The sequence below is a fragment of the Rhipicephalus microplus genome, unplaced genomic scaffold (genome assembly GCF_043290135.1).
Source record: "Rhipicephalus microplus isolate Deutch F79 unplaced genomic scaffold, USDA_Rmic scaffold_12, whole genome shotgun sequence".
NCBI classification, from domain to species: domain Eukaryota; kingdom Metazoa; phylum Arthropoda; class Arachnida; order Ixodida; family Ixodidae; genus Rhipicephalus; species Rhipicephalus microplus.
Window position 1 is genome coordinate 23532301 of NW_027464585.1, and position 27786 is coordinate 23560086.

General features: G+C 44.6%; 1 long non-coding RNA gene across 1 annotated transcript; it reads left to right on the forward strand.

The window, feature by feature from the left end:
* The first annotated feature begins 273 nt into the window (after positions 1–273).
* Positions 274–27509, forward strand: LOC142783800 (uncharacterized). The gene is made up of 3 exons (XR_012888462.1): positions 274–515; positions 27257–27292; positions 27374–27509. It is a non-coding gene; the product is annotated as an uncharacterized LOC142783800 (long non-coding RNA).
* The last annotated feature ends 277 nt before the right edge of the window (positions 27510–27786 follow it).

Sequence of the window (27786 nt, forward strand, 5' to 3'; positions counted from 1 at the left end):
GCTCTAAGTTATAAAGTTTCCAAATGCTGAAATGCTTACGCAGCACAAACACGTATGTTCAGTGGGTTGCCACTTCTCGCACTTGATCTTTACAAGTCACAAGAGTCGCATTTTCAGATCTTTCGGGAATCTGAACATCCTGTAGCTATTTCGCGAGTGGCTTGTGCACTGTGGCACGCAACACCCGGTGCCGGAGAAAACGCCACGCACGCGTCTCACTCAACCAGCCGCGACGAGCCGGGGGGAGCCGAATGGCCGCCGCTGATCGGAAGGCGGCCCTCACCCCTTCAAAGAGTGGCTCTACCCTCCAAGGGGGCGTGCGTATTGAGGAACCCTATACATAGGGTGCACGTGCGTCACGCAGCGCCGATTCGTCACTTCCGAAATGCGCCACCGACATGCCTGGGTGCCTACTGACTCCGTGGCCGACCGCTGCCGTGTGTGTTTCCTCGTGCATGCGCCCGTTCAGTTTTGCCTAACGATGCAAGTTTGAGCAATTATCAGCTGCCCATGAGGTAAGTTGATAAACAGTCCACGAAGAGCGAGCAGAGCGTCAGGGTGTTCTCCTTGTCGAAAGTTATTACCTAAAATTGAGAACGCCCACTGCGGTTTTCCGAAAAGCACCGGCATGTTTGGCTGGCACAGATTAACAAAAATGACTTGAAGAACCGATGATATTCGCGTCTTCAGGTGTAACTTCATTACAGGTAAGTAATGAAGTTACACCCAAAGCACGTACATGCAAACTTGTCGGCGACCGCTGCGTGCACAATCAGCGTGTCAGGGAGGCGGTTAAAATTGTGAAGGCAATCACGGGAATTCAAGTATTGCATTCAAACAAAGTGTGCAAATAGATGTGAAACAATATTCGTTCACTCGCGATTTGAAGTATAGCCGATCGGTTGAAGTATAGCCAATCGGTTCAAGTTGGGGGGTCAGGTTTTTTAAAAATTGGTCGATTGATTCCTTAAAACGGTCTGCATCATTTTCAGAGACAATACTGTACATTAGCGCACAACAACAAAAGTAATATACAAGGTAAAAAATGAGTCAAAACATACGCGAAAAAAAAAGTGACCGGCACCAGCGCGGCGCGCGAAGTCTCTACCTTGCATAATACAGTCCTTGGCTGTTTCCACTAATTCCAATCAAAGACGCTCAACATCATCACTGTTTAAAACACTCGGGGAGCCGCATTGCTACTTTGGTGGTGTGGGCCGCAGCAACATAATAAAATTGGTATTAATAGTATATCTCCTGTAAACTTGCCTAGCTCTGCACGATGACTCGTTTTCGATGGGAGATGTGCGCTTCGCTCATCCACTATTAAAATTGCGGCTCGAGAGACTTTCAGCTTTCACTTGTTCTTAGACCACGCAATTGGTAGTGAAAGCGAGATAATGGGCCCTCGTAGATCGTGGCGGGCAGCCGGTGTACGCGATGGCTTGTATACGTGTCACACGTTTTGATTTTCCGCTCTTGTATCGAGTGAACAAGCGAGCCCTTCCTGACCCGATGAGCTCGTTAAAGCATGACAACAAAAAACCGCACGGCTTCTCCTCAAACATCGCGCACAGCAACAGATGACGAGCCCTCAACAAACCGCGCTGCAGCACGCAAACTGCTGTAGGTACCCAGCGAGGTACCCGGGCATGGCGGGAGATGGCGACAACGGCGGAAGTGACATCACATGAACACTTTGTATAATGAAACGGGTAGAACAGGTATAGATTATATCTCCAGGCCTCATAGTTTGCATCACTAGTCAAGACTAGTCGCCGTGCGTAAGAAACACCAACCGTAAAACGAGGAGGCCTTTCATAAACTTTTTTCACTCGCACCACGTCAGCATAGGTGGGGCGGTCTCATCAAGCGGCAAATGGTTTCGGTACGCCAGAAGATTGCGCGTTCGTCACGCTTTCTTAGAAACAGCGTTCCCCGGTGCGTCTTTAGTAATGTGCATCTCTTCGGGGTTCAGCTGCTCGTGTTTTGAGCGTTCCTTTGAGTGTTTTCGTGCCTGTGAGGTTCTAGATTGTGAAAAGAAGGACGCTGACATGCCGTGCGAATGATATGCATACGTAGTGCCGATTCAAAGAGGACACTATAGTGAAGGTATGAAGGCTTGTCATTGCCGGAAAATTCAGAGTGTGCCTGTCGAGCCGACAACTTTCACATGGCCAGTAGTAATAAGTTGTACCCAATCAGATAATAACATTCTAGTTGCAACTATACGACAAAAGCGAGACTTCGTTGAAGACGCAGAACGTTCTAGTAAACGTGGCAGAATATTCAATGTACGGGACCCTGGAAAAGTTATATTGTGCTATATTAAAAGACGCCCTCAGTTCGCGTAAGACTATCACTGTCTCTGCCAATAATGAGCGCTACGGTGTCGGGAAGCTGTTCTACTGAGGAGTACAAGTCTACCTAGTGATAACGCTGTTGCGCACTGCTACTTTGTCGTAAAGCGGCTTGCTGCGCAGCCAGAACTGCTCTTAATGCCCTGATAACAACGGTTAGTAGCAAAGTACAAGGTGGACAGTGCAAGTTCTGGCCAAAGAAGTATAACCTGACTTGGGCACACGTGAAAGTGGCCACATTTACAAAATGGTGCTGATACATATGCTATGGTACTGACGAACATTTTGTTGAAATACTTTTGCGGCAACCTAAATGGGTGGTGCCTGTTAGTCAAAACAAGGAAACCCACAGCTTTATACAAGAAATAGGAGTGTTCTTGCTGCTATAGAACAAGCGTAAATTATGAATGGATTCTGTAAATGTTTCGCTCTAGAAAAGTATTTCGTTCAGATTTCTTTGAAGAGACCTTTATGCTCATGCTTGCATGAAAAAATAAACAAAAACAACCGTTGCTAATGGATCCTTGCCTCAAGAGTGATCCATATATTTACTAATCCACCCCCCCCCCCTCCTGTGACGTCACGTCACTTTTGTAGGCACATTACTGTGGAACGATGCCTTCACAATAAAACAGCATGTCACTGATGGAGGAATAAATGAAGAAATATTGCAACACATTATTTTCAGTAGATTGTATTGTCAGTGACAGATGCATCTCCGTGAGTAATAATTCCTCACATACTTGTAACACATCCACATTACCTTTTTCTGAGTGATCATCGTACATTCGAAAATCACCGATCTAAGTGCGTTTTGATTTATGCAGTTGATGGCAACTGATATAGCAGAGAGGAAAGAACTTTTGTATAGCACGTAAAAGTAACACAATACATGCACAATTTGCCCTACACAAATTCATAACCTATAAAATGAGGAAATTTAGCAAATACATATACCTTATGCAGCCACTGCTTGTATATGTTGTCACGCACAGTTGAAAAGTAGACTGTAAAATAGCGAAAACGGGTGAACTTCTGTCCCACAAATAAACAAGTTAGAGAAAATGTTCATGTCCAGAACACCTTGGCTTACAATTTCAGCACCTCGTCTTCTTCTCTTATCCCGCGCAGCTCGCACGTGCCTGAGTTGTCAATGTCGATCCTGGTAGTTCCCACTGGCGCTTCGCTTGCTCTGTTTCGCACGTACACCACAGGCAACATTGAGGTCGTAGCAAACGACAGTGGTGCGTGAACTTTGAATGTATCGTGTGTCATCGTCCCCCTTCCGAAAATGCATCGTCCGTATGCTTGATTAGGTTCCGGGCTAATATTGTATAGTTTGACTGGTAGTGTTTTGCCGCAGGCATCATCCAGTGGTGTTGCTTCATTGCTCATTGTCTTTCATGGTATGGCTTCATTCGGATCATACGTGCACAGTTTCTGTGAGATGCCGACGTCTGGATGATGTTACTTGCTCCTCTGGCACAACTTCATAGTTCAAAGGACGAAGCTGGTGAAGCACCTTGTAGGGGCCAAAATAACATCGAAGTAGCTTTTCGGAGAGCCCAGTGCACGTACGCGTACGCGTGTCCATACTCATATACTTTGTCTCCAGGAGCGTACTTTACGTCTCTTCGTCGCAAATTATACCTATCGGCGTCGCCTTTTTGTTGCTGCTGAATGCGATGTCGTGCCAGCTGCCTTGCTTCTTCAGCTCTTTGCATGAAGTCACTGGTGCTATGGTGATGGTCGCAGTTATCAACGAGAAGTAACATGGCATCCAGGGGCGTCGTGACTGTTCGGATAAAAACAAGCTGAAAAGCTGTCATTCTTGCTGTCTCATGCACAGCGGGATTGTACGCCAACGTTGCGTATGGTAGTATTCTGTCCCAAGTTCGATGCTCTACGTCGACGTACATAGACAGCACGCCAGTTACCGTTCTGTTGAACCGTTCTGTCTATCCATTCGCTTGGGGATAATCATGACACCGTGGTTTTCGTATGACAGGTGCGTGTCAATCTCATAATGGAATTTGTCAGGTCAGCTGTAAACGCTGTTCCCCGATCCGTAATTACAGTATAGGAGCTCCATGTCGCAGTACACTGTTGGTCGCGAAGAATTCGGCTACTTCCACAGCCGTTTCCCGAACAAGTTATGCTGTCTCCGCAGATCTAGTTAAATAGTTCGTTGCAACGATGATCCATCGCTTCTCTGATAATTATGTGGGAAATGAGCATCTGGTGGCGCTATAGATTGGAGGAGACCACCTCGTTTGACTGGTAGTGTTTTGCACCTTTTGCAATCCCGGCAGGTTCTGCACAAAATTCAGCAACTTTGGTCAGTAGTATTTTGTGTCCTGCTCACTCACAAATGCTCTGCTGATGAGTCATCGTGGTATGCTTCCCAGATCTCGGGTCGTAGTGTTCTAGGAACGACAAAAAGGAATTTCTCCGTATTGGGTTCGAAATTTCTTTTGTACAAGACATCATTTCGGATGATGAACGACGACAGACTTCGGGAAAAACACGAGGAAGGTCAATGGTTGTCTCTGTAAGTACTTTATCAGCAGCACCAACTCAAGATCAGATTTCTGCGGCTGTGCCATCTCTAATGCAGTGACAGCTCCTCAAAACTGAACACCCATTTCGCTTTCGGTAGAGGTTGTTTCCGTAAAATCAACCGGTGCACTGGCATTGTTTGAAGTACAGTTTACGGAACTATGCTGAGTACCTATAAAATAAGACACCTGCCATGAGATGCCAGCAATTGAGATGTTAACAGTAAATTACAAAAAGGTCTACAAAAGCCGCTCCTCCAGCTTACACTGTAATTGTGCTGTCCGTCCCGAGCATCTGGTGCTCTTTTCTCTATGGAACTATACTTAGCTCCTTACGCACATTGACGCAAACAATAAGCGCTACGAAGAAATAAGAAAGCGAAAGAGCTTCCGCAAGGGATAACTGAACAGTACAATCTCGTAGCGTTTACGATGTAGTTAACAAGGACATTCCTTTCGTGCTCGATGACTAATGTATTGAACACATTATTTATTATCACTATTTATTTACAGTTACTGCAATCACCATTTGGTGATTTCAGCAGGGTGGTACATATACTTAGTCGCTGACAAAAACATGACGGTAAAAGTGATGCATAAAAGTAAGCAGAGCTACCGTCGGAACTGAAACCACTTTGGTAGCTTCTGTAAGAGTCAAGTAACATGTTTTTAGGTGTAGTTCACCCTTCAGCCCCACCTATTTATCGCGCACCAGAAGTAATTGCGTAACATACGCGAAAATGCGTGTGCATGATGCGGTCAAGTATACAAAAGTATTTCAGGACATATCTTTGCACCATTGATATCATTTAAACTGTACGAGCTCTGTCTTGTCTTTTCGATACATTGTTGCAAAAAATGTAGTTATCTTTAAATAGAAACTTTGCTGGCAATGTGAGAATTACCTATGTCCAGTACACTCACACCAAGATTCAATTGGTGCACATCGTGCTCAATTTAGAAGGAAAAAAGAAAACAAGAGGTGGCTTGACGTGACCCTCTTCAAGCCCAGTCATAGAAAAATAAAACTGGGGCATGCTGGGAATCTCTCAACAACATGAAGCATGAGGAGGATCAGCGTATGATGAAGTTGAATTGTGGACAACATTAGCACGCTCTCTTCTACCAGGAGAAACTTTTTCTCGGGTCAAAACAAACCCCGCTTGTGTTTTATAAGACTATTAACCTAACAGGGCCAAAAGTAGCGCTCTTTCTAAGAGAATAGCAGAATGTGTGTACCTATATGTTCAGCAAATTCATCCCAGTGTCCAATATACTGGACATGCTTCTCCTGTGAAAATAGTTCTGCCAACATCTTTCTTAATTTTTTGCGTGCTTTTCAATAGCCCAATAGCCAAAAAAAAAAAACAAGATTAAAATTTTTGTTCTGCCCTACAAAAAGTTTGGGTCGGAAAATAATATGGCTTAGCCACAAATTAAGTATTGAACCTGATATTATGAATATAATAGATTACCTACGACGAGAAAAAAAAACCTACTAATGTAATGCAGTTGGTCGTAGCTTCTTCGTATATAAATTATCTATGACTATATCAAAACTGTGAGGACTCGAATTCAACCAAGCCAAAGAAAGAAAGAAGTCCACAGTCTGAAAAATTGTTCATGGCCGGTCCGGAACCTATTCGCGTACTCTACACCGGCCGGCTCTTAAACGACGTGAGTAAGAGTGCACTGGCAGCGGGGCGCTATTCTTTGGTTGCCGCAATGAGGGGCGGGCGAGAACAGGTTGAACAGCGAAGCCATTTCCGTAAGGAACTCGTCAGCGTCGTGGTGGGAGGAGAAAAGAGGGAATGAAGGGGAGGGTTCAACTTCATGCGGCACGTGGTGGACGTTTAACGAACTAGCCCCTCGTGAGCTGGAATCCTGGCCTCGCGTGACAAACAGTGCTTGCGACCAGACTTATAGACGGCAGCTATGTCGAATTCCTGCAGTTGTAGGCTCCAATTCGCAAGTCATCCTGATGGATCTTTAGGATTTGCCAGCCAGCACAGTGAATGGTGATCACTCGAAAATGTCTTGGCGTACCAACCAACTCTTTCGTTAGTGGGGGGAGGGGACAAATTTATTTCACTTGTCCTTGAAGTATATATATATATATATATATATATATATATGGGAAAGAAGTGTATACCTAAGGGCTCGTTTTTCCGCGTTTTGACACAATATTAATGAGATCTAACAGACAGTAATGCCAAGGAATGTACAGGGGAAGTTATTAGAACCAATGGAATGTAAATAAGAAGAAAGAAAAGTGGATGAAAAATAACCAGCTGTGAGCAGGAATCGAACCTACGACCTTCGAATAACGGGAATACAGAGCATCGAACGCGTTATTCGAAGGTCGTAGGTTCGATTCCTGCTCACGGCTGGTTATTTTTTCATCCACTTTTCTTTCTTCTTATTTACATTCCATTGGTTCTAATAACTTCCCCTGTACATTCCTTGGCATTACTGTCTGTTAGATCTCATTAATATATATATATATATATATATATATATATATATATATATATATATATATATATATATATATAGGATATGGCACAACGGGAGCGTTGTCAACAAGGATAAATATATTTATTTCCCAACAGTTTCGGGAGGGGACCTCCCTTCATCAGGAGATGAGTTATACTGACATGAACTTCCTTGCTGCCGCGTCCCTCTCGCCTTGAAAGACGTTTGCGAGAGTGAGAGGGAACTGGAAGAAGGAAAAAAAAGAGAGAAAAAAGACGAAAAAAGAAAGAAAAGAAAGTAAAAAAGAGGAAGAACCACTGTCCACACTATTTATCGCCATATCCCATACCTTCACGAAGACTAACTGGCCCATTGAATTATTACTCCCACTATATATATATATATATATATATATATATATATATATATATATATATATATATATATATATATATATATATATATATATATATATATATATATATATATATAATCATAAGGGCTATAAGAAGTATCACGCTGGCTCTGATATAGTGTATAAAGAAGCGTAATTCATACAACGAACGTTTCAGCACAGTTTATTCCGACGTTTCGGCCGTGGGACCGGCCTTCGTCTGGGAATACAGAGCCTATAATTCACGTACTTTTATGTGTAAAAGATTGAGGGCCCCCAAAAACACGTCCCCTAGTATAACCAACGAGGCTATTCTGTATCAGCACAGAAACGGTCTTCAGTGATAAAAAAAAGTGCCGCCATATCCACGAAGTGAATGATGATGAGTGGGTGAAGCTCCGGAGGTAAACCTAGTAAACCAGGAATCCTCTGTACATTTTGCCCACTCGATTTTATTACATCGCTCTCCCTACCGTACGTCGCCGCACTAAATCGAACGATTGCCTTCAACCAATGACACGCGCCATATGTGACATCATTCCTACTTTATAACATCTCGCATCTTTCATCAACTACAAGTACCGCTATCTAGTTTATAACATCTTGCATCTTTTCATTATCAGCTACAAGTACCACCATCTAGTAAACACTACAAGAACTAAACGAGACGTGGCTACATACAAGAGCCGGTACCGCCATCTAGTGAACTCTGGCAGAACTAAACTAGATGTGGCTACATACAGGGGACGCACAGCCCACGCCTTAAGGAGCTTCGCCCCTAAAACTATATATCTGTACAGCACTGTGTGATGTCACCCTGTGTCAGTCATTGGCAAGTGATACGGCGTTATGGGATACACGTGTAAATAGCGGCATTACAAATTGCATACTTTTCTCACAAAGATAGTTGGTATGTAAAATATACGCGTTGCAGATGACAAGTAATAACAATATACCTAACAGATCGCTTTTTTCATTTGTATATACATTCTCAGCAGAGCGCACTCTCAAAAGAAAAGTTTTACTGTAAAAATAATCCGCTGGGATAAAGAAGGAGGCTAGCATACGCTCGTTGTACTGTTGACCAAGATAACTTACGTAGGAGGCAGACACGTCAATGTGCCTGCATCCTCATTGATACCATCTGCTAAAGTATTGAACTTGAATATCAGGTATGATTCCCGGAGTTCGCGATCATGACTTGAGCGGAAACCAGATTCAAGAATGGTTGCTTTCACATGGTCGAAAGAGTGGCCTGGCATGCGAACGTGTCGTGATAGAGGTAGATGAGAGAAAATATTTACATGAGATTTGTGGTTATTAAAGCGTATTTTGAAGAGAAATTCTGTGTGACCAATATATTGTCCCGAACAGGCACTAAATTCCAACATGTACACGGCATTATAAGTGTCGCAGTCAAATCTACCACGAATCTTTAATGTAAAGTCCGAAGACGTGCTCGCGACGTTTTGCGTGGTTTGCGTGTGCACACATACTTTGCACCGCGGTTTGGTGCAAGGTGCGCAGTTCCGCTCTTTACGGGCACCAATCTTAGATGACGTTAACATGTCGTGAAGGTTTTTGACCGTCGGTAAACAACACGAGGTGGCCCTGGAAAGATTTTCTTTTAAGATTATCACTTTGTGTTAAGATGTTGTGGTGCCGTTTCAATATAGCAGAGACCTTAGGAGCTCATGATGAAAATGTTAGAACAAGATTAGTTCGAACAGAACAAACGTTCCCGTAACTTCCTTTCAGAATCTCGGCGTGGTTAAGTTCGTCGGCTCGAGTTATGGTATCGTCTGGGTCTTTTCTTTTTACTAGGGGACATTTGAGCCTATGACAATTTTCAATGAAATCTGCACGGTCACGGCACAATCGGTTAAAACAATGAGCCTGGCTATAAGGGATTCCTCTTTTGCAATGCCGGCGGTGGCCGCTCTGGAAATGCAGAAGTTGATGTCGGCTTGCGGAACAGCTTCGTATGAACAGCTTAAAGTATGAACAGCTTCGTATGAACAGCTTAAAGTATGAAGCGTCATTGACGCTTTCATACTTTAAGAAATTTGCGTACATAGAAGTGACACGACTCGCTTTCTTAGATACCACGTAGTTCAATCACAATTTAACAGGCTGAGGAATGGCGTCCTTAGCCCGATTTCCACGTCCAAAACGATTCGTCGGACTCATCTGCTTGCAACAGTTTTAACAGAGCAGGGGTGATGGTATATCCTTTTGAAGAAAATCATTTTCCGGAAGCAGCAAATGCCTTGACCAGTTTTTAAAACGTTTGCTCGTTCCCATCCGCAACTTCGTCAACAAGTCACAGCAGAATAATAGCATGAACAAGTGATGTTATATTATAAGGCTTCTGTTCAGTGCTTGCCAGCTCTGCAATACTACAGCACAAGACGCGAAGGCGTCACATAGGTGACCCACAGCCCAAAGAGCCCACAAGGAAAATCATCATAGAATAGATATTGGCAAAGTTTCGCTATGTTGTAACATTGCCTCGTAACATTTTCAATCTCCCGTAAGAACATAATTGAGTGATTACTGTTGTGACCGAAAACTTCCGAAGTAAGGGCCTTACTTGTTGGTCTCCCCAAGAGGGACCACTATCAAAGGCTCAGCTCCCCCAACATTACTCAGGGGGGTAGGGGGGGGGGGGGCTCGTTTTTTTTTTTTTTGCCGCTCCGGCTGATACGCCTATGGGCCTAAACTTGCTTATTGCCCAAACAACCGCAAGGCATTCTTTTTCTGTCCTCGACTAATTGGCCTCAGCCTTCGAAAGTGTTTGACTAGCGTACGCAATAACCCACTGTACAAAATCCTGACACTGAACGAGGACGGCCGCGAGACCTAAGTTGCTTGCGTCAGTGTAAATATCAGTCTCAGCTTCCTCGTCAAAATGTGCAAGGACTGGATGGCTCTGAAGGCGGTGTCATAGCTCATCGAAGGCATCCTCCTGTTCCTTCAGCCAAATGAAAGGTGCATCTTCCTTTGTCAGTCGAGTTAGAGGTTCGGCGATCTTAGAATTTTTTTTACAAAGCGCCGGTAATAAGCGCAAAGTCCCAGGAACAATCTAACTAGCCTTTTGTGCGTTGGTTTTGGAAATTTTTGTACTGCCGCGGTCTTCTCAGTGTCCGGGCGAATACCTTCAGCACTGACCACATGCCCAAGAAAAAGGAGCTCTTGGAAGCCGAAGTGGCATTTCTGTGGCTTTATCGTCCCGTCCGCCAAACTAAGAGCTTCAAGCACAGATCACAGTCCTTCGACATGCTGCTCGAAGGTAGTCCAAAAAACCACCACATCGTCAAGATAAACGAGGCAAGACTACCACTTCAATCCAGAAACCACACTGTCCATCATCCGCTGAAATGTCGCGGGAGTGGAACAAAGGCCGAATGGAAGTACTTTAAATTCATATAGCCCTTCAGGTGTCACAAATGCAGTTTTCTCGCGATCTCGTTCGTCCCCTTTTATCTGCCAGTACCCACTTTTAAGGTATAGGGAAGAAAAGAACTTCGCATCTCGTAGTCTACCGAGAGTACCGTCAATCCTGGGAAAAGGATTAACATCTCGCTTAGTGACGGAGTTCAGCCTTCGGTAGTCTCTGCCGAATCGTGAGGACTGGTCTTTCTTTTTCACGAGTACCACCTATGGCGCCCATTGACTCTCCGACGGCTGAATTACATTGTCTTTGAGTATTTATTGGACTTGATTTCCGATCGCTTCTCTTTCCTTTAGTGACACCCTGTAGGGGTGCCAGCAGATGGGTCTGACTGGTTCGTCGACAATGATGCGGTGCTTCGTAATGGGAGTTCGTCGGACTTTGGATGACGTTGAAAAAGCACGTGGTGAATTTTCTTACGGGGTTTTCTATTTGTTTCTTCTGGCTTGGCAACAGTCGTTGGTCTACCTCAATGGATTCCAGTACAGAATCCACTTCTTGGAAATCAGGTGGGGACGTCTCTGAGGCACTCAGGTTCGTAACTTTGACGAAGTCATGGATACTTGCAATGACGGTCCCCATCGCAAGTTGCTGTACTTCATTCCCTAATTTTTCAGCAACACGTCAGCCCATCCGTCACGAAGCTGCACAAGGCCCCTTGCCATACAGATTCCTTTTTCGAGTATGAGCGCAGTGCTGTCAGCGAGACCTTTATGGTCACTAAACACATTGCTTTTTACCCGGACAGCTATGCTGGACCTCGGAGATACTGCCACGTCATCGTGCGCAATACACAGATCATTGACTTTTTCTTCTGTTTCGAACGTTGCAATCACGTGCTTGGTTGAAAATGAGACGCATGATTCCGGCAAGATAATACAGCACCAGTAGCCCCCAGGGAGTCCATACCGATAATTACGTCGCTAGAGCATTCCGGCAGCACAATGAAAGTGGCGACGTATGAGAAACCCCTAATTCAGATTCTTAACGTACACGTTCCAATCAGGTCGATGAGGTGTCCCCCTGTGGTGCGAATTTGAGGTCTATCCCATGGAGTCAGTACCTTGTTGAGTGTTCTGCTGAGCTCACTACTGATTAGTGAGTAACCCGCACCTGTATCCGCTAGTGCGTTCACTTCATAGCTGTCAACAAATACACGCGTAGGAAGCGACGTCATGATTGCTGTATCGGCTTCTTACTTTGCATCGGCAGCAGCCTTACCTTCAGAGGTCGCTGGATCTAGTTTCCCCGACCCGGGCTTGGTAAACAGGGGTCAGCTCGGTGGGTCCGAGTCTCCTGTGCTCTGAATGGCCTTCTCCAACTTAAGGAGAGGTTGGGTGGGTTCATACCCCGGCTCCTCTACCTGATTTTTCACGCACAGTTGAAAAGTAGACTATTAAAATAGCTAAAACAGGCGAACTTGTGCCCCACAAACAAACAAGTTAGGGAAAATGTTTATGTTCCGAGCACATTGGCTTACAAGTTCAGCACTTCTTGTCTTATCTTGTCTTGTCTCCTAGGAGATCTTGGCTCATACCCACATGGGGCATTGGCCACACTGTACCTCATGATAGATCATTTTTTACAACGCTTGCTAAAAAAATAAATAAAGAGAAATTAGATAGGAACAATACTAATGTTCCTTTGAAAAAACGTGAAAAATTGCAGAAAAATGCGATAAACCAGAATATATAAAACAAATTAACAAGAATGAGGAAGGGGGAGAAAGAATTGGATAAATCTGGCAGTACCACTAGCAGTGTATCCTTCCGGTTGCCTGAATGAATTTATGTAGCGCTGACAGAATAGCACTACGGCCCACACCCAACTGACTGGCTCCAAACAATAATAGGGTGGATGTATTGACTGGCGATCCGAGCATACCAATCGGTCTTTCAAGAATTATTCGGCGCAGTGAGGCGAAGCGGCGGCATGTGAGAAGACAGTGATCTATTGTTTCCGGTTCATTGCAAACTACACATAGGTTAGTTAATGAAAATCCTGATTTGTTGAGATAAAAATTTAACAGAGGAACTCTACAGCGAAAGCTTGTGAGGGTCACCTCACATTGACGGGAAAGGTATTTTGCGGTGTTCCATGTGAATTGCAAGTGCCGAAATTCTTCAGATTGTAGAAGCTACGTTTCGTTGATTTTTAAGATTAACAGGCGCTTGAATCGTTCGGCAGTAATAAAAGGAAACTGTGGAGCTACTAGCACCACCGGGAAATTTAAAGATGCCGAAGCGAGCGAATCAGCAATTTCATTTAGTTCAATTCCAGCATGCCCGGGGACCCAAATAAACAGAACTTCTGATAGGCTATGCGGTACGAGAGACCAAAATATCCTGAGAAGAGGAGAGTTCTTTGCGGACGTTAGATGTGTACATACAGTCAAAGCATCCGAGTTAATAATAGTTTTTGATTGCTGATAATTTAGTTTTCAAAGAGCCAATGTAATAGCCAGAAATTCTGCGAGATAAATTGGTGTGAAGTCAGGCAATCGGAGCGCAAAAGACAAATTAAGCTGATGAGAAAAAAATACCTACTCCAGCCTTCTGAAGATTTTGCGTTGCGTCCGTCGAAATTACAACGTATTTAGGAAAATGACTGAGATGGTCTTGAAGGAGGCCCTCCAGAACATGCTTTGGAAGTAACTTGGCATTTTTCGGAAAAATATCATCGAAAATTAAGTCAACTGGCACCGAGAATTGGGTTTGGGGAGCGAAATGCCGGAGGAAAACGTAAAATTTGATAACAGAGACTCGACGAAAATGACTTGGGGTCTTTGATAACGAAACCACGGGCGCTGAAAGAAAGAAACTGGATGTTTGATGAAAACTGTCTGTGAACAGAATGGGGGCGCATCGTAGAGTTTAAAAAATGTTTGCACAGTAAGCTGTCGAAATCTAGCATCAAGTGGAATGATTCTAGCTTCCAAATAAAGCACGCTATTCGCGACTCACCTGGGTAGCCCGAGACACAGATGCAGAGCTTGCCTTTCTAGCAGTATAAGAGGTCTTAATTTGTACTCAGCACTTCCAGAAAACAGAACGCCGCCAAACTCCACAATTGGGCGTACGTAAAGTTTGTATATCATAAGTAACGTATCCCTGCGCATCCCTGAATTTCTATTGCAAAACCGGCGGAGCAATCCTACGGCGCTTTCTGCTTTACGGGTGTTTGATTCTATTTGTTGCTGCCAATTTAAATTGTCCACGTAAACAATACCAAGATATTTTAGCGCTGTTACTTGTGGAATCGGATCATTTCGATAATGCAGTGAAAGAAATACGGGAACGGCTAGAGGGAATACAAGCAGAGCACATTTGCTAACATTAAGTGAAAAAGACAGCCCGCCAAGCCATACCTGAACCTCACTCAAATATGACTGTAAGATTTGATACAAACTATTGATATCTCGGGATGACGAGAAAAAAGCAATATCTTCTTCTTCCTCTGTTATTCCGCGCAGCTCGCACGTGCCTGAGTTGTCAATGTGGATCCTGGTAGTCCCCACTGGCGTTTCGCTTGCTCTGTTCCGCACATACAGGCAACATTGAGGGCGTAGCAAACAACTGGCCCGCGAACTTTAATTGTATCGCGCATCGGTCTCTTACTTTATGAGCAACCTTCAGTGACCACAGGGAGCTCACGTAACTATAATTGCACACGTGACTCTAATTAAACTCTCATTTCAGTATCGCCAGCATCGTCTCGCCGACATATATGCGTCTGCAGGGTGTTACCTGAACACCCGGAGGGCAATGAATAAACGCAGCACCCCCACCTGTTTCAATTAGTGTTATGGTACAGTGACTAACATACTCAAGGCACTCTAGTGTGAGGCAAACTTCCCGCACCGCCACTCAGAGGACTACAGGGGGGGGGGGGGGGGGGCAGGGAGCCAACATGACCGGTCAAGTAGGCTCCCGAGGTGACCCTGTCCAGCACTGACCCAGTGCAGTAACAAGCCGTTGGTCTTCCAGACTAGGAGGCTCAACCACTTTAGCGACCTATTTATTTTTTTATTTGGGCATCCTTCACAAAAAAGCCCACGAAGGGTGCATAAGAAGAGAGCGTCTCCTGACTTGGCCCACACTGCGTGAGGCACCTCGGGCAAGTACAGCAAAACAGTACATAAAAACTTCAAGATTATACATACAAATTATAAAAAAGATGATCATTGCAACAAGCGCAGAAAATATTGGGTAAATAGTCAAACAAAGCTGCTCCTTAGCGATAGATACAAAGACGTTATTAGCACCAATAAATGTTGTATTCTCTCTCTTCCAAGGGGGGGGGGGGGATGCGCCCAGCACCTTTGAGTGCAAGCCTACGGTGGCCAATGTACCTATACTCAATAGTAATAAGGGTTGCAGCGCAAGCACGAAGGTGCTAGAAGAAACGAGAAACGGAAGGCGAGGCAAGGAAAGCAAAGAGGACAACACGAGCGCTTTGCTTTGTTTGCCTTGCCTTCCATTTCTCGTTTCTTCTAGCACCTTCGTGCTTGCGCTGCAACCCTTATTACCATGGAATTTAACCAACTAGCCCAAATAACCTATTCTCAGTTTCATACAATATATGTAACTCTGGGGAAGCTATACAACAAGATCCGTCAGCAGTATGTGCGACTACGCGCGTCTTGCGCTTGGCTTTCATCGTTGTGAACGCTCGTGCAGGACGAGCACGAACGCGCCTGCGCAGCTTCACGAAAGGTTACTAATGAGAACAAAGAGACAAAAATAACGGAGTGTCTTGATCTCCAACGCACAAATCATCTTAGTTTATTACTGTGCCCAAGATACATCATGCTTCACATGAAAAAATCGTCGTTCTCTTCCTTACGAAAACGAATTCATTGCAAGACGTTTCGCTGGCCTCCACAGCGTTGCACTATGTATGACACGGAGAGTCAAGTTCCGTTTTTGGTCTTCCACTCGCCACGCTGGTTGCGCGATATTTGCTGCGGCTGCCAAGGAAGCCGAAGACGAGATTTTTCATCTGCTGGCACCTTGAAGACAGGACCGCTCGGACATCATTTTGATAGGGATGTTTATTCCCTTCTCTTTTTTTCTCTGTCCCTGCACTCCTGATTTTTATCCCCTAACCCCTCATTCAAACCATCTTACAATCCAAACAGAACACAGAAATGTCTCTCACCTCGACTCCCGGTTGGCAGCCGTTGAAGGTGCCAGGCACGGAGTCCTCCCCCCTTGGATCTTCCTCGAAGAACCACTGCATTTCGTCGCCGCTGAACTTCCTACACTCTGGTTCTCGGAACGTTCGACGTCTGGTGTCGACGAGCCGTAAGAACGCGATTATCGGGTATGTGCCTACAACGCTGGCCTGACAGGTCATCAGTATATTTGGCGCGTGTATCAATGCTGCTGCTGCCGCTAGTTTCGGTCGCATACAGCGGAAGGTGCGCAAGTGCACCTTCCACCCTTGCAGCCACACTCGGCTCTTGTCTCCAGAAAGGTGCCACCACTAAGCTTCTTGGCGACGTGGGTCTTCGCGTCCTTTACGACCGATAGACAGCTGCCGTTCCGCCAAGTCAGTGACACAGCTTCCGTCATGGCGAGGGCTCAACGACAGGAGGGCGGGTAACAATATGAAGGTATACGCCGCACGCACCAAGTTTGAACCCAACAAGGAGTATAGGAAAAAATATTCGAAGAACACATGAACATAAGCTCAGAAGTTTCGCTCTTATGTAATTTTCTATGAAGGCTCACTGGGACCGTCACAATCACCTAAGATTCACGAATATACATACCCTCCTCCTCACCCTGCCACTGCATGCGATGCTGGGCGAAATTGTGCTAGTCATTGCCAAACTGTGTGTCCGGCGCTTTCATCGCATCTCAAAAACGACTGTCGGCGAAAATTAAAAAAAATAATAAAGAAAATGCAGGGCGGTGCGTCAGTTCTGGCACTGGCCATCCGATGACTCTGGTTCTATGGGAGGTAGGACCAGCAATCGCGTGTGAATTTTCTCAAGCAAACACTTCTTGGGAGCTTAGTTTCCCGTAATTTAGGGAGAAGCACAAAGATGGCGAAAGCAAGATGGGAAATGGCGTCAAAGAACTTATGAATTATCGCACGTAAAATGTTTTAGAATATGCATGTGCACTAGGAGGTTCTGACTCCTTTAATTAGTGGTAGTCATGTGTTCCACTAATCATCAAAGTGTGATTCATTTTGGGTAACCATTTATTGCAGTTGGAGAGGGTAAAATTTCGCAGGTAGCACAAGAATTATAAGGTTATAATGTGCTGAAATTTGTTTGTTTGATTGTTTTCGGCCTGTATGTATTGGCACATACCCACTCTGGGAGATAGGCCATAAAGTCTGCCTGGCATTTTTTGAATGTGAAGCATTTCTTAGCGAACTTCGGCGACTTTGAGCGTATCTATCTATCTATCTATCTATCTATCTATCTATCTATCTATCTATCTATCTATCTATCTATCTATCTATCTATCTATCTATCTATCTATCTATCTATCTATCTATCTATCTATCTATCTATCTATCTATCTATCTATCTATCTATCTATCTATCTATCTATCTATCTATCTATCTATCTATCTATCTATCTATCTATCTATCTATCTATGCCCCGCCGCGGTGGTCTAGTGGCTAAGGTACTCGGCTGCTGACCCGCAGGACGCGGGTTCGAATCCCGGCGGCGGCGGCTGCATTTCCGATGGAGGCGGAAATGTTGTAGGCCCGTGTGCTCAGATTTGGGTGCACGTTAAAGAACCCCAGGTGGTCTAAATTTTCGGAGCCCTCCACTACGGCGTCTCTCATAATCATATAGTGGTTTTGGGACGTTAAACCCCAAATATCTATCTATCTATCTATCTATCTATCTATCTATCTATCTATCTATCTATCTATCTATCTATCTATCTATCTATCTATCTATCTATCTATCTATCTATCTATCTATCTATCTATCTATCTATCTATCTATCTATCTATCTATCTATCTATCTATCTATCTATCTATCTATCTATCTATCTATCTATCTATCTATCTATCTATCTATCTATCTACGACTTTTAGCTTTCCTGGCCGTTTCGATGATGGTATCAATACCAAACTTGGTATGGCATAACATGACTATGAAGAACATATTTGATTAGTCATAACAAGAAAATTATGACATGAATCTCACGAATGTCATCATTTACAGTTTATGCTCTCGCAGCTCTTGCGGTGGTTTCGTTTACATGGCATGTTGGAAAACAGGTATGGTACGGCATGATTACATGGCGAACACGAGCAACAAACCCTAACATGAAAATCATGACCTGCGTGTCATGTAACAACTGACTGCATGCCACACTGATGATGCGCTCGCGGCCATTTCACTAGCTTCACATTTGCCAAATTTGGTATTACGTGACGTCAATGGATGACGAAGGCACACTGGTGCAAACATGATAACCATGAGATGCGTGTCATGTGAGAACATGGCTACATGCCACAGTTAAGGTGCCAATAAATTTCGACGTGACGCAATGCGCGTGCTCGCCGGTGTTCATTTGGTCGTGTCACGCCGGCATTGCCACACCAGGCCGGTCCTGTCATATACTCGCAGGCGCGCGCCACGCTGCGTTGCTTTGACGCATGCGCGTTTCAGTGCGTCCAGCATCCCTCCGTCACGAAAAGAGGGAGACGCAGTGTTGTCTGGGTAACGCATCGGCGCGAAGTGCAGTACGTCGCATTTAGCGCCGGTTGCCGACAGGCCGCGCCGACGGACGCTGGTCGCGCCTGGCGTCAGACTATAGAGTGCTCGCGTTTTGCTAACGTAGCGTCGCCATGCCCAGCGTGCGCATGCGTCAAGGCTACATTGGCGTATGTTGGGCCCATATTAATGCGCTCGCGCCCATTTTGCTAGTTCCACATATGCCAAATTTGGTGTTACGTGACGTCAATGGTTGACAAAATATATGACTTGTGCAAACATGATAATCTTGACACTTGTGTCATGTAAGAACATGACAACATACCATGCTCATAGCCTGTTCGCGGCCGTTTCGCTAGGTCCACATATACTAAGTTTGGTATCACGTGAAGTAAATAGATTACGAAGGTAAATGGCACATCCAAAGATGATAATCATGACACGGAAGTAATGTACGACATCATTTACCTCCACCTCGTAACGTAGCGGTGATTTCAAAGTGACATATCAACATTTCTCATTTGTGCTTCGCATATCACCGTTTCCCACTGTAAGTGGGATCTGCCAATTTTTCTCTTCCGATAATAATAAGCAAAAGCACACGCAACACACACATAAAAAAGACAGGCTCGCGCGACGCCATAAAAGTCACTGGCACGGTCACTAAAATGAACAAAAATGATTTTTTTAGTAGCCGCCGTGTGATACCACTGAAACGCTGCGAAGCATTTGACTGGTGTTTTGATCAATACTGGTGGAACATGGAAGAGGCCTTTGTCCTCCAGTTGACGTAGTCAAGCTGTTGATGTTGATAATTATTTCTCTGAGGCCCATTAAATTATGTGAGTGAGAGCCTGCGCGTGCGTGTGTGTGCGTGTGTGTTTGTGTGTGTGTGAGCGCACGCTGTCGTACGCACCAGTGTGTGTGTGTGTGTGTGTGTGTGTGTGTGTGTGTGTGTGTGTGTGTGTGTCTCCCTGTTTTTTTTAGTGGCGTAGCTCCTTAAGGCGTGGGCTGTGCATCCCCTGTATGAAGCCACCTCTCGTTTAGATCTTGCAGTGTTCACTAAATGGCGGTACCATCCCCTGTATGTAGGTATCCAAGACGCAGATGTAAAACGGGGGCTCAGGCAGGGGTGTCCTCTGTAACCTTTGTTTTTCATGATGTACTTACAAGAATTAGAGGCCAAATTAGGGGGAAGTGGAATGGGCTTTAACCTCTCTTTCATAAAAAAAACTAATTGAACTGGCACTACCAGTATTGATGTACGCAAATAATATAGTGCTAATGGCTGACAACAAGGACAATTTGCAGATATTGATGGACATCTGTGGCATGGTGTGAGAATTCTTACACCGTGATCTGCGGTAATGAGGGAGATAGGTTAGATTTCAAATTCAGTAAGGAAAAATCAGCAGTCATCATATTTAATGATAATGAAGGTAGTTAGTTTAGAATACAGGAGGTCACGCTAGAGATAACAGATAAATACAAATATCTGGGCGTATCTGGGCGTAAGCAAGGGAACCGAGTACCTAAGGGAAAACGAAATATACGTGACGACTTAAGGTAACAGGAATGCAGCGGTGATGAAAAACAGGGCCCTGTGGAATTACAATGGGTATGATGTTGTGAGAGGAATATGGAAAGCGGTCATGGTTCCTGGTCTGACGTTCGGCAATGCGGTCTTGTGCATGAGATCAGAAGTTCAAGCAAGACTAGAAATTAAGCAACGTGGAATCGGTTGGCTTGCCTTAGGAGCTCACGGAAATACACCAAATCAGGGAGTACAAGGTGATATGGGATGTACATCATTTGAGGGCAGGGAAGCTAGCAGTAAGATAAAATTTGAGAAGTGATTGACAAAAATGGGGGAGGAACGTTGGGCTAGGAAGGTATTCAGCTACTTGTACATGAAGAATGTCGATACAAAATGGAGGAAGCGAACCAGAAAATTGACTGGTAAACACTTAGAAAACAGCAGGAAGCCAAACCAAAAAGAATAATCGGTTAATAAGAAAGTGAAAGAAGCTGAGACCGATATGTGAAGAATCGGCATGATCAAGAAGTCTGAACTAGAGATCTATCGAACTTTTAAGCAGGAAATTGCCAAGGAAAGAATCTACGATAATACTCGGGGTAGTTCTCTACTGTTTGAGGCCAGGACGGGAGTGTTGCGAACGAAGACATATCGGGCCAAATACGAAGGGGTAGACACGGTATGCAGTGCGTGTGAAGAGGAAGAGGAAACTGCCGAACACTTGATAATGTTCTGTAAAGGGCTTCACCCTATAGTCCAGGATGATGGCGCAGAGTTTTTCAAAGCACTGGGGTTTAGAGACAGGGAGGGCAAAATAAACTTTCAGCGGGTAGAATTAACTAGAGGGAGGTCATCTGATTGGTGGCTAAAGTCAAGGAACGAGTGAAAATTAAACCTTTCACTGCAAAGTACGAGTCATCAACCTCACTATTTAAAGAAAAAAAATAAATCTACTTTTTGGTTCATTAAGTATTACGGCTTGGTGGCGGTAGCCACCGCCCGATCTAATGACTACAGCTATATCAATCCCTCCAATCCATTCGTCCATGTAGCCACCTGCCACCTCTCATTTAGTTCTTGCAGTGTTCACTAGATGGCGGTACTTGTAGTTGATAATTCGGTTTGGTTCGGACTGTCACGGTGGATGGACGTGTTTTCTGAGCGCTCCCGATCGACTGCGCAGATAAGTGTTTTTGCATGTTTTGAGCTTGTCTTTATAATTATAAGGCAGCAGTTGAAATCTTCGTACCACTTGTTTTATGGTACGGCTTTTACGGGGGCCAGTCACTAGGTATTGATTAGTTATTGAGGGTGTGTGTTTGAATTTTTTTTTATTTTGCCCCCCCCCCCCCCGTGGGGGAGGTGCGCGTACATTGAACACGCAAATTTTTGTAGTAGAGCTTAGACTTTCTTTTTTTTCGTAGGGCAGGGCTCGAGTTTAGTAATTATCGAGTATGGGGACAATTGGTGTCAGAAAGACATGGTTAAAAAGACTGTAATGTGTTCAGGATCTGGAGTGGGTTTCAAAGTGGACACATGTGTAGAATAGGATGAAGAAGAGGCTGACGCGAAGTGTAGGCAATGTGAGGTCGAGGAAAAAACGAAGAAAATGATGGTTGCCCAGAGTGAACTGCTGATGAGAATCGCCGAGCTCGAGACTGTGTTGGCGACAGAGCAAGAGAAAACGAGAGCAATGGGAGAAAGACTGAAGTCCGCCGAAGAAGCACTAGCGAAGCTGAACACAGGAGCGGCCTACGGAGAGAACGGTAGAAAACCGGCAACCAGAACGGCGGAGAAGGAAGAGCAAGCAAGTTTGGAAAAAACAGGTTCAGCCGGTTCAATTGTCGTAAGGCCCAGCTTCAGCGAGGTAGTGGTGGGGCTGGGAGGGGACAAAACAGCCGGCGTCACAGGTGCAAGGAGCCCCTAGGTGCAAGACGCTCCAGCTGAAAAGTCACAGCATGTGATAATCGCCGGGGACTCGAATTTAAATCGATGCACAGAAGCCATGAAAGAGAGGGCAAGAGGTGACAAGAGGGTTGCAGTAGGGGCGTTCCCAGGACGCAAGCTGAAAGCAGTCATGAGGCAAGCGAGCACAAAACTCAAAACTACAGCTGACAGACAAAACCTCGTGATAATTTCAGGTGCTTTGAAAGATGTCTTAAATTAACATACAGCAGGACTAGCAACCACACTGGTGAAAAGCGTCGCTGACATGCGCGCCACTTCTCCTCAGGTACAGGTAGCGATATGCACGATACCGGAGGTACCGGTGCGTGATAGCAACCTGCAAAGAGCGGTGGTCAACGCAAACCAAGAGATATGGCGGATGAGTCAAGAGAAAGGCTTTGAGGTGGTGGAAATAAACAGAGAGGTGCATAGGTGGGGTGGTTTTCAACGAGATAGAATTCACTTCGATGGGCGGCTAGGTCATGAGGTGGGTTGGCGACTTGCAGGACGCGCAGTAGCTTTTTTGGGGGGCAAGTGGGCCCTTCGGGGTGCAGGATAGCTAGTAACGAGGAAAACAACCAGGGAGACTCTTTGACAGGTGGTATGCACAGATGCGATTCCAAAGTGGCACCAGTGTCTAAGATAGGTAGAGTCCGGGGCATAAATAGACGTAGCCACGAGTGCCGAGCTAATTTAGACATAGGGTATATTAACATGCAAGGTCGTAGGAACAGGCTGAAGTGGGAAGAGATAGAAGAGCAGCTAAGGGAAGAGAGGCCGATGATATATGGTTTTGTAGAAACACATCCCAGGGACATGGAACAACCTCCGAACAATGCGGACTACGCGTGGGAATATTGTAATAGAACAGAAGGCAGCAGAAAGGGGGGTGCTATTGGGGCCTTCATTCATAAAAGTACCGACTGGAAAAGGGTCAAGCAGGAGTGCAAGGAACATTTATGGCTAAAATGGAAAGTGGCAGGTCAAATGACACTCCTTGGTTTTGTGTATTTGTGGACGGGAGCAAAGGCCAGAGAAGAAAACCAGGCAATGGTAGAGTGTATATCAAAGGACATTCAGTAGTTAGGAAGAGAGTGCGAGATAATTATACTAGGAAACATGAATGCGCACATAGATGATATAGATGGGTATACTGACCCGACAGGCAAAATGATCATGGATATGTGTGAAAGGCTTGATTTGATCATTTGCAACAGTACCGAGAAGTGTGAAGGGCAAATAACATGGGAGGTAGGAAGGCTGCAGTCGACGATAGATTATGCACTGATGTCACATAGGATGTATGATAAGCTCAGGGGAATGCACATAGATGAAGGTGGCTTAAAAAGTCTGGGTAGTGATCATAAACGTATCAAGCTAAGTTCTGGAAGAGCAGTGAAAGTGGGAAGGAGACAAGATGAGCAACTACAACAATATTTTTATTCAGAAAGGCAAATTGAAATAGCCACTAAACAATTTGAGAAAGCAATCATGGAGGATAATAAAACAGTAGGGACATACACGATTATAATTAGACTGTTTGAGCTAGAGCTTGCTAAGACGCGTGACAAGTAACCCCGGAAAAGAAGACACAAACCCAAAAGTTGGTGGGATGAGGAAATTAAGAGAGCCATAGCAAAACGTCAGGAAGCCTCTAGGGAACACAGACACGCTAAGCAGCGGGGTGAACCGACAGATGATGTTGAAAGAAAATGGGAAACCTTTCTAAGCTGTAGAGGGGATGCATCCCTTCTGATCAATGAAAAGATTAGAAGAAAGGGAGCTCAGTGGCTGGCAGAAGTACAGAAAAAAGATAGAAAGGCAGCTGCGAAATTTCGGAACCATCTAAACTACCTAAGAAATGAGACGAGCCTAGAGCAGAGGTTTATAACTGCAGCCCAAGGTGCTAGGCTAGAAGGGGACGAAGCTATTAAATATACAAGAATAAGGGTGACAGAAAAATTTCAACAAAGAAGTGCTTTATGCACCACAATAGACAAGGATTAATCAAGTGATGCAATGGCTAAATTTTCACAACGAGAGTGGGAAAGGGCTGAGAAAAGGGTTCCTAGTAGTACATCAACAGGCCCAGATGGCATTCCAATTATGCTGATAAAGACATTAGGTCCGAAGTCTAAGCAGGCTTTGAGAGAGGCGGTGAGCAAGATAATAATCGATTGTGAAGTCCCCGATGGATGAAAACTTAGCAGGATGAGCATGATCTATAAGAGAAAGGGGGACAAAGCTGACATAAACAACTACCATCCTATAACAGTGGCATCAGTGGTCTACAGACTGGCGATGCAGATTACAAAGGAAACACTGCAGGTATGGATAGAGGATGAGGGGGTGCTGGGGGAACTGCAGAATGGTTTTCAGAAACACAGGAGGTTTGAAGACAATCTGTTCTCACTGACGCAGTGCATCGAAATAGCAGAAAAGGAACACAGGCACCTGTGGCTAGCATTTTTGGATATCAAGGGAGCGTACGATAGCGTGGTTCAAGAGGAATTGTGGGAAATACTGGACACACTAGGCGTGGAACATGTAGTCATTAATCTTTTAAAGGATATCTATAAAGGTAACAAGGTAGTCATAAAGAGGGAAAAACAGGTATCCAAGCCTGCAAAGGTAAAACGGGGGCTTAGGCAGGGGTGTCCCCTGTCACCCTTGTTATTCATGATGTACCTACAAGGATTAGAGGCCAAATTAGAGGGAAGTGGACTGGGCTTCAACCTCTCTTTAGTCAAACAAGGAAAACTTATTGATCAGGCACTACCAGCATTAATGTACGCAGATGATATAGTGCTAATGGCCGACAACAAGGAAGATTTGCAGAGATTGATGGACATCTGCGGTAATGAGGGAGATAGGTTAGATTTTAGATTTAGTAAGGAAAAATCAGCAGTCATGATTTTCAATGATAATGAAGGTAGTGAGCTTAGAATACAGGTGGTCACGCTAGAGATAACAGATAAATACAAATATCCGGGCGTATGGATAAGCAATGGGACCGAGTACCTAAGGGAACACGAAATATACGTGATGACTAAAGGTAACAGGAATGCAGCAGTGATGAAAAATAGGGCACTGTGTAATTACAATAGGTATGATGTTGTGAGAGGAATATGGAAAGGCGTCATGGTTCCTGGGCTGACGTTCGGCAATGTGGTCTTGTGCATGAGATCAGAAGTTCAAGCAAGATTAGAAATTAAGCAACGTGAAATAGGTAGGCTTGCTTTAGGAGCTCACGGGAATACACCAAATCAGGGAGTACAAGGTGATATGGGATGGACATCATTTGAGGGCAGGGAAGCTAGCAGCAAGATAAAATTTGAGAAGCGATTGAGAGAAATGGGGGAGGAGCGTTGGGCTAGGAAGGTTTTTAGCTACTTGTACATGAAGAATGTCGATAGAAAATGCAGGAAGCGAACCAGGAAATTGACTGGTAAATACTTAGAAAACAGCAGGTTGCCAAACCAAAAAGAACTATTGGTTAAGAAGAAAGTGAAGGAAACGGATACATACATGTGGAGAATTGGCATGATTAAGATGTCCGCACTAGAGATCTTTTGAACTTTTAAGCAGGAAATTGCCATGGAAAGGATCTATGGTAATACTCGGGGTAGTTCTCTACTGTTTGAGGCCTGAACGGGAGTGTTGCGAAATAAGACATATCGAGCCAAATACGAAGGGGTAGACACAGTAGAGGAAGAAGAAACTGCCGAACACTAGATAATGTTCTGTAAAGGGTTTCACCCTATAGTTCAGGATGATGGCGCAGAGTTTTTCAGTGCACTGGGGTTTAGGGACAGGGAGGGCAAAATAGACTTTAAGTGGGTAGACTTAACTAGAAGGAGGTTATCTGATTGGTGGCTAAAGTCAAGGCACGAGTAAAAATAAACCCTTCACTTCAAAGTACGAATGCTCAACCTCACTATTTAAAGGAAAAAAAAGATAAATCTAATGGTTAGTGCACTAAGTATTACGGCTAGGTGGCAGTAGCCGCCGCCCGATCTAAAGGGTACAGCCACCTCCTTCCATCCGATGAAAGATGTGAGATGTTATAAAGTAGGAGGGATGTCACATATGGCGCGTGTTATTGGTGAAAGGCAATTGTTTGATTTAGAGCGGTAACGTACGCTAGCAGGAGCGTTGTAATAAGATCGAGTGGGCAAAATGTACGGAGGATTCATGGTTTACCAGGTTTACCTCTGGAGCTTCGCCCACTATCATCATTCACTTCGTGGATATGGCGGCACTTTTTTTTCTCTCCAGCGATTTTACTGAGACGCTGGGCCGTCCTTTCTCAAGGGTTGCAATGAGAAGCGTGTGTTTGTTTTTATAACCATTACCACAAGTTCTGTGTCACCTTACAGTGAGTATTGTTGATGGTAGCTTATTACAACGTTGCCTTTCATCTTGTTCTTCTGCCGTGCGTGATATTGCTTTCATCAATGAGTTCTGTGCCCTTAAGACGTGCACCTAAATTATTTGCGCCTACATACCATGGGAAAGCTGAGGAAGGCTCTGTCGCGAAAGACAACAGGATTATCGGCGAAACGTCGAAACCACCTGAATGCCTTAACAATGAAAAAATAAGCTTCGCATTCCTCAGTTTCTTTCTGGCGGTTGTGGGTCTTGTACTGCTTCTATGCTTGCCTTCAGGACAGTAGTTTTTTTTTCTTTTTGTCTTTCTGTTACTGATACATTCAGGATATTTGGATATCTATGGCGATGACAAAAACGTCGGCTCCGCCCTTCAGAAACATTCAAAATGCCTATACTTTTTATCCATACTTACTTTAATTACCTGTTATTTCCTTTTTACAGAGAAAAAGCACAAGTGACTTTTGCAAGCCTAAAAAGGTACAAAGCTTCTGACGATTGTTCCATTCTGCGCCCAGAACTGAGTACTGGCGTCTGTGATGAGCTTTCTTTACATTACAGGGAAGACCTGGTGGTGGACGAGCACTTACCAAACCTCAGCATAACGAGTAATTCAAGTGGTATTTCATCGGAGTGCATGAGCGTATCAGGAAGAAGAATTGTCTAAGTCACTTATTTCATAAAGGCGATGCAAGAACTCGGCCACTATTGTTGTACCAGTTCACATGGCGGATGCTTTGCATTGCAGGCAGATCGCAGAGTGGGCTTTTGGTCCGAATATACGTTCAAGTGCAATGGATGCGCCGATATAATAGAAAGGTCACTACTGGTCCTATAGGCACCGCACACTGACTAGAGGGAGCGGCGTTGCTCACACTGCCCCGTCTCAAATTTTTTGACATTCGCCGTTAGGGGCACACAGAAAATAGGCCCGTGAAAGCGTCCCCCATCTATCCCAGCCACAATTCACCGAC